This window comes from Tigriopus californicus, chromosome 4 (genome assembly GCF_007210705.1).
Source record: "Tigriopus californicus strain San Diego chromosome 4, Tcal_SD_v2.1, whole genome shotgun sequence".
Classification (NCBI taxonomy): Eukaryota; Metazoa; Arthropoda; class Copepoda; order Harpacticoida; family Harpacticidae; genus Tigriopus; species Tigriopus californicus.
The window spans coordinates 3,785,737-3,794,021 of NC_081443.1; positions in this window are offsets into that span (position 1 = coordinate 3,785,737).

Sequence of the window (8,285 nt, forward strand, 5' to 3'; positions counted from 1 at the left end):
TAAACTAAGAGAAAGAAATTCTGGGATAGCGGTGGCCTCCTAATGAGAATTGGATTTCATTTTCCTTCTTGGGTCATCGGAAGCTCATCAATCGACATTTGGAAGGAGACTCCAATTGTTATTCTCTGCTTCTGCCTCCTCCAACTAACTTGGTCCCATTGGGCACAACCATGGCTCGATTCGTCGTCGATAAGGCATCATAAATTGAGATCGCGGTTGACCTATGTGGGGTTAAAGATTGAAATGCCACCACACAGCTAGACAAGGGGCTTGAGATACCTATGTAAAAATAATTAGACGGAAACAAATGAGTTTGATATGTCATGTGGAAACCGACCTACCCAGTGCCCAGTGCCCAGTGCCCAGTGCGAGTCCAGGCACACTAACAGACGATCAAGGGCGATTTGATCAAAGAAAAGACCATTTAATGCCCTTTTCTAAAACATTTAAATCGACGGGTGGGACAAAGGGAAGCGGACCAATGAGGCGAGAGAACCCAAAAGTGAAGCCGTTGTATGACTTTGAGGCAAGGCAGCTAGCTATCTAAAAGGTATGCCGAGTTCAGCAATTAAGAGGCTGTGTATGCATAGATCTATAAGTCAAAGCGAGAGGCATTCCACCACCACTACATGTGATTGGTTTTCTTCCAACCGAAATTTATGAGCCAAATTCCCCCAAAGCCGCATTTCTGTCGGGGGAATTGCTCCGTCGATTATTACTCGAACGTACGCACATACGAGACGTACGAGTAGGTCCTTACGTAGTAGCGAGTTCCAACCGTTCAAAACACACCCGAAGGAGATGAAGATTCTCCTATCAGGCCCGGCCATCGCTACCGCAACCCTCGAACTTAATGGATTCCTCAGCTCAATATTCATAAAGCCTTTTTGCGCTTATTATTACCCTCTTAACCTGTTACCTTGACATTTGTCAGAAATCATATTCGTATTTGGCACTCCTTCATTTTGTTTACCAACACACTCCCTAATCCCTTTTTTTGTCTCCCGGGGTGATTGAAATACTTAAACTAGTAGTGCTAAAAGCAAGAGTTCTCGAGGAGCGCTTTGAGGTTACCCCAAGGAAAGTTGGGCAATCGAGAATATCAATGAGCCTGATGCCTCCAATTATGTGTCATTTGACTAAATGATCCCAGATCGATGTGGTATGAACGGGCTGTTGAGTACAGAACAATTACTCAAACTATGAAATCAAACCGCCTCGTTCCGATCTTGAGCGAAGATGCACATGAAGCCCGCCAATGGTCCTTTCGTTCTTTCTTTCTTTCGTTCTTTCGTTCGTGTGTGCCCTCCAGATCTTCGTCGATCACCAACCATCTCCTCCAGTGCAAAAGGCATCATTGCGCATGTTTTCTTTCTATTCCGAGTTCGCGGGCTATTCGCCTGGAGACTCGGGCAGCCTTGAATATTGGTTTCCTATGGATTATTCATAAATCACCACTCCTCCCCGACAGAAAGGCAAATGAGCCTGCAAAAAGCTTGGGTACTCCAACTCATCGTCGCAGTAATCATAATAGTAATAATGGTCATGATAACCCTCTTCGGGCTGTGTCTTCTCTAGCAAGGTTTGATAATGAATCCGAAATTGCTGCATTAAATGCCAACAGGGATTTCCAGGCCTCCTGTCATCCAAGTGATTGAACCGATGAATTTCCCCCCGAAAACTCGTGCTTCTCCAACACCAAACCAAACAAATCCATACCATTATCGAGCGAGTGGAAACCCCAGCTCAAATAAATCATAGGTTCGCCTCAAATGTCAAAGAATTGTCGAGAGTCGTGCGGAATATTGATTGCCCGAGCTTCTTGTGGCTTCTTGAAACGAGATGAAGACGACGTGGCGATGATAATGGTGGCGGTGATGATGATGGTCCTCCCGGGGTCCCCTCTCTCTGGAAGCTCTTCCGGAATGAACTTAAGGGTAGCAGTAAAAAAATCAAAACCCAATCTGCCCTCTTAAGTGTTTACACGCGTATTTGTAAACAACTCATTTCCATGGAGAAACTGGTTAAGACCGAAATCCGTGTTTGATGCCAAGCCAGAAGCCTGTCGCAAGATTGGGTTGCTTTAGAGTAAATTGTAAATTCAACTTCCTGGAAAAAGGAAAGCTGAGCTCCGCCAAGACCTAATTCCATTCAAAGATGAAGCCGGGGAACCAATTTGAGGCCACACGTTCATTGCACGCTGTGCGTACGTACATAGGTACGTATGTACATATTTCTACGGACGCATTTGTACACCAATGAGGTTGCTCCACTATTTCAAATGGGTTTAACCCATATGTCACGAAGCCATCGTAAAAATTGACAACTTCTTTTTTTGGGTGCCTTGCATCAACGCCACCAGCCAAAATCCTGGTGCTCGGAATCCTTGTCCATGACTCCATCAAAGACACGGAAAGTGACACGGGGATTTCAGAACAAGAATGGTTGAGAACAGCCTTGACTTATGCGTCTTTCCATGTCAAGAATCGGTGACACGTGCAAAAAATAATTGAGAACACAGATACCAAATCAGTTGTTACGAAACTGGATGATGCGGTTTCGAGTCGTTCACATCCACATCACGCACGGAACAATAAACGAGTAAATAGAGTAGCACCTTCAATCAATCAGTGTGGCAAAACTCTCACATACACGTTCACACATGCATTGGTAACGGCAAATGATTCTATGGATGAGTTGGAAGGTCATAGGGCATAGGAATATCATTTCACTTCGTCATCAATAGCTCCGAGAATAGAGGGAGCTTCATTACTGCGATTACGATATCAAAAAGTTGCCAAAGACCCAAGCAATCATTTAGTTATTCCAGACCAAATGCAGTTCATTAATTGTCATGTAATGGGAATCTCGATGACGATTGACACCCGACGAGGCGTCAATTTTTACCTAGTCATCCTCAGAACTTGAATCTGACGCTACTGAATACTGAACTTGTAACCCTCAAAGGATGTTGTCCTAACCTCCGAGGTGCATACAAAATGAGAAGCTTTTGGGGGGATGTTAGTGCTGGCTCTAAATGCATTGAAAAAAAGAACCTTAAGAACACGGCCGTGACAACGTGGACGAGAGGGTTAATAAGTTTGGATGAGTATGCAAAATGGTGGGAAAAATTCTGGCGTTGGGGCGAAGATGCAAACTCAGTGCAATCACGAAATTGAACTGTTTTGGTGGCTCGAAGGTTCTAATCTAGATGTGACTTGGGCGCCAATCTGCTTAGTATTCAGTGATGAGCTTGTGACCTTGCACTTGATTTCCTCGCCCCCAGTGATTTGGATGGACACATTGGAATACGTTTAAGAAACTGCTTTTCCCCCGGCGTTTTTTTCAACTTTTGCTTGTGTTTGAAGGAAATTTGGCTAAAACAAAATCAGATGTGTATAAGAGCTTTTATTGCTATTACATGAGAATTGCTTGATTTCTTAGTGCTACCCAACATATCATATGAAAGTTAAAAGATTGTTTATCATTCTGCTATACTTCAATGATACAAGAAACAAATCATGTTTAGTATTCTCACGTCCAGATTTGTTTTGACCAATATGCACCGTAAATCGATGTGCTTTGATTTCGGACCTGCTGTTAGGGTATGTGGTACCAAGTTCATTGAGGAAGTGAACTCTTCGCAGAAATATCTATTCTGAAGCGGTGTTGATGAATTGGAGATGAGAGGCTCGCTATCGGATGGATTGTAGATCGTGTGAAAAGGCTGCGATCCATTCGCGTGAGGAATTTAAGGCCTGCGGGGAAATTACTCGAAATTAGGGCGATTATTATTCAGTCACCATCGTTCTTCTTCGTCTTCTTCTTGTCCGTGGTGTGTCAGATGGTTTGCCGCCTTTGCCCAAAGACGAAGAAGACGAGGTCCTAGCTTGGTATGTGCGTTGTATTGGCATCGCTGAGATGAATTCCCGAGCCAATGAGCGAGAACGAATCATGGACTTTACGTAGCGCTTTCTGCTAGAGCGGAACACACCGTGCCATGTTTGCCGATGTTCATCATCACAATCATCACTGACGAAAAAGTTGGATGGATGAGCCTAGGAAAAGAAGTCAATCAGTGCGAGTAGATCCTCGGGAAGATGGTTACGTGTTGGGTGTTTTTCCACTCAGTGGATGTCCGATGAAGTGAGATATGGGATTGGCTGACCTTAAAGTTTTTGATGTGGGCACGTGATATAATCTTCTTCGGGCAATGGGATTCAATATTCCACTCGGATATAATTGCTGTGCAAGTTAACTACTCATGACTTGCATGAAGTTCCGGATCGATGAAATGACTAACTCCTCAATAATGCTCTAATTCACACAGGCTCGAGCAAGTGGGATTAGAAATGTGTCAATGACTAGGCTCATGGGTATCGATCCCATTGGAGCCAAATGGGACTCATTTTCTTTGATTGCCTTTTAAGATTGTCCTTGGAATGCAAATAGCAAAAAAATCAAGGTTTCTGAATCCAATCTGCCATAAAAGTGAGGCGGGTGGTGATTTTTTCTTAGGCGGTGCTCAAGTTTCGATTTTAGATTAGACGCGCTTGATAAGAATCTTAATTTCTTCTAATATGCATTGAAAACAAATAAAATGTTGGTTCTGATAAGGGTTGGAACGATTCATTTACAACCATGAGCCGACGCCCAGACTCCAACAGGTATTGTTTTTGTTGTTCTTGTTGTTCTTGCTGAGTATGTAATGTGTGCACACTAGTCTGAAGAATCTCAACCAATCCGGCCGACTAAGGTGCTCATTAAACCCCATTCTATGTCGTAACCCAACTTCCTGATTCCATTCTTGAATTTTCAATATCAGCCATTTTTGCAAAAACGAATTCACGCATCATGGCTCCAGATTCTCAAAGGTTCGGATGTTAACCCATCAAATGATGTATTAGCGTTGCCGTGTTATAGGCGTAGTTGTCGGCCAAATTCGAGCTCAAAAGTAGCCAAATGAAGACCATAATACTGAAGTACCGATAGAAGCATATTGGAGGCCATTATCAGCGACTATTTTTAATCTTTATCATGTAGCTAGTGCGTAATTATGTGATTATGGCTTATAAATGAGATTAAGATTTGGAGTCAAAGGACAAAGACATAATCTAATTCCCAAAAAGCCATCGATGACGATGAAATGTCAGAGGTTTTTCATATTTTCCTACCAATTGAGTTTCAAAATTAGCCACCTTTGAAGATTTTGGTCTCTGCAGAAGCCACCTGGCTACGCTATGTTGGATAGCATGGTCAAAAATATATGCTCGTCTTTCTCATTTTTCAAAACCAAAGGCTTTGTGAGGAGGATTGGGTAATAAAACTTAAAATCAAATATCACTGTCATGACGGCTCCAGTCTACTCTCTGACTAAAAGGAGAAAGGAACGAATAGCTATTAATGAAATTAAGTGTTTACTAATATTCATCAAAAGTAAGTTAGTTTATTGTCATAGAAAGATTATGGCTCAACCCTTGAGGGAAGCAATTGGGAATGGCAGGTTTGTTCCATAGTATTATTTGAGATATATCTTATCATGATTGATTAGCGCCTGAACAGTTTTATGAGTAAGGTATTAAGCTGAAATGGATACATTATGACATTCTGAATAGGAACTAGCCGTCTCAATCTCACAAATGGCCCTTTAAGGTCAAGAGTCTCTTTTGCATTTGCATCTCGGACAAGGGCAAATGGGGAAATGGAAGACCCGTCAAGTTTGTTGCCATTCCTTGGTCAAATCAGATTTTTGAAGTTAGCTCAGAATTGGGCACACGCCTTAATTCTTGGTACTTCAAATAGCATCAACAACAAACCGACTCCTTGCTTGCATTAGTAAACATAAGACAACAGGAGGATGGGGTACACATTATCAGTTTGCCTTCACTTTAAAGGGAGTGTAGAATTTCCCTCCATCTAGTAATTCAAAAATCATGATCAGTAAACAAGTGGCTAAATGGGTTCCAGAATATTTCTAGGTGCCTCTCCTGGCTTATGTCGGATGAAGCCATGTTTTGAGCACCTGTTGCATGTTAGATGCCTCGTGCTCATTCCTCATCCTCTTCCTCCGTACTTGATCTTCTTTGATTTACCAAGGATAATATCAGGGTGACCACTACGAATTGAGTTCCGTTAGCAATTTCTCAAAATATGTTCCACTTACCGTAGGATCCAAGCACTCATGATAGTTATTAAAGTACGTTCGAATCACAAAAATAATTTGTTAAGAAGATAATTGCCCTTCAGGCTTTTGAGGGATCCTGAAGACACAGTTTTGGGCTTATTCGGAATGAGTCTCCCACCTACATGGCAAAAAATGATCCTCATATGCTGACTTGGAGTCCCGCTAATCCACGAGTACATACTAAACACGCACGCATTTACTCAACAGACCAGTTTCAAGAACACCAATAATGCAAAATTTGAAAATCACGATTATCCATGTGCTAGATTTTTATTAAGACTTACCACCTTTCTTAGATCTTCATTCGCTTTTTTAGTAATTCATTTGAACTACACTCTTTTAATGATGGCTCAGTATAAGGATTTGGATTTTTAATCACTGAAAAATATTACTTGCGAGAGACTCATTCTGTGAGATATCTTATAAAAGTTCCTCTTCAAATTAAGCAAATAGTAATCTTCTCTTCTGAAGGTTGTGTTTGAGACCTCATCAAGGGTAGTCGATCTCTCATCAGACGATCTATAACCAAAAGCTGTTTACCTAATGTGTTTTGTAGAGAACTATCTAAGAATCTGCCTGCCTCGCTTATCTCCATTCATTTATCTCTTAATGAAGCTCAACTTTATGAAATTGGAACCTATCAGACAAGATGGATGGTACCCAATAAAAAGCCAAATCTCTCTCAGTCTTTTTAAACACGGAACTCGAAAGAATGAATATGGGAGAACGTTAACGCATGCGATGGTCTTTTTTATTGGTAGCTCAATTCCAGAAATCAATTGTTCCCACACCATTGATCGAATGGTTATGCTTATCTGAAAGGACTACTACTTCACTAATTTTTTCCGTCTCTGAACATGAATAACGACATGAGGGACTAGATCGTGCACCCCGCATTCACCAAAACCATTTTTACAACAGTGAACCAGGTTTGCTAAACTGGCTCAATAATAGATACCATCAAATGATAACCCTCAAAGTCTACTTTCGTCTCCGATTTTTCAAACGATATTTCATTCCTTTTAGATTTTCAGGCACAGTCCAAGAATCTTAGCCAACAGAAATTAGAAGCATTGCTGACGTACATCTGGCAACACTAAAATGACATCAATAAAGTGAGGTTAGCATCCCTAATCATTTGATCTCTTGACAAGACATTCATTCCCCATGATGACAGAGTGCTCCCCTAAAAAAAAGAACCTGGATGGCAGTTTACGACTGATCATAAAACAAGTGAATTCTTCTGGTTCCGCTTGAAAATTCTCAGGAATAGAGGGTTCTAAGCCCAGGGAGAGAAGAATGTGGAACCATCTTTATTCTGCTTGGCAGATGCGTCTGAAATTGGATTTGAAGAAGATGCAAACAGTTCGAACAAATGATCCTCAAACGAGACAACGAGATGTAGGGCGAATGATGCTTCCAAAATGTTTATGGTGTTGCAGTTAAGGCTATGTTCCAATGCCTTAGCTTCCTCGTTTCCAAAAATATTTCCAGTAAATTGTTAGGATTAGGAAATGTGCATACAGTAGGCAGGATATACTTTGAACGTCTCAGCTCAATTTGACATTGAACACAAAAGATTCTATTTCAATAGTGTTTAATTCTTCAAAGGAATGTAACACAACCATCAAGGAAGCAGATGAGGCATCTTATCCTGGGGGCGAACCCGAACAAATCAAATTAAACGACGAGAAGGTGTTGCTTTTGTCTTTCTTTCGTTGGAGCATGTGTGATGGTAGATTGCGTTGGCCCTCAGACCCTATATTTTGATTCTATCCTTGATAGAGAGCCAAGTGCTTCAAGATATATTTGGACATGCAACGCGATACATTTTCTTGACTCGCATCTTAATGCGCCCCAATTCTTGGCAATCATTCCAGTCGTTCAGCGCCATGAACAGGAAGGTGGAGAGCGGCCTTCCAGTCCAGCCTCTGCAGAGTACTGAAGGCATACTACACAACGTAGTCCGTGACTGAGTCCACGGGCTGGTACACATCAAAAAACCGAATCAACGTGTGTTCATAATGCACATTTCCACAAGTGTCTTTTTGAGAGAACGTGGTACATCTGTGAGATGTATCTGTGTGCGTGAGTGTGTGTG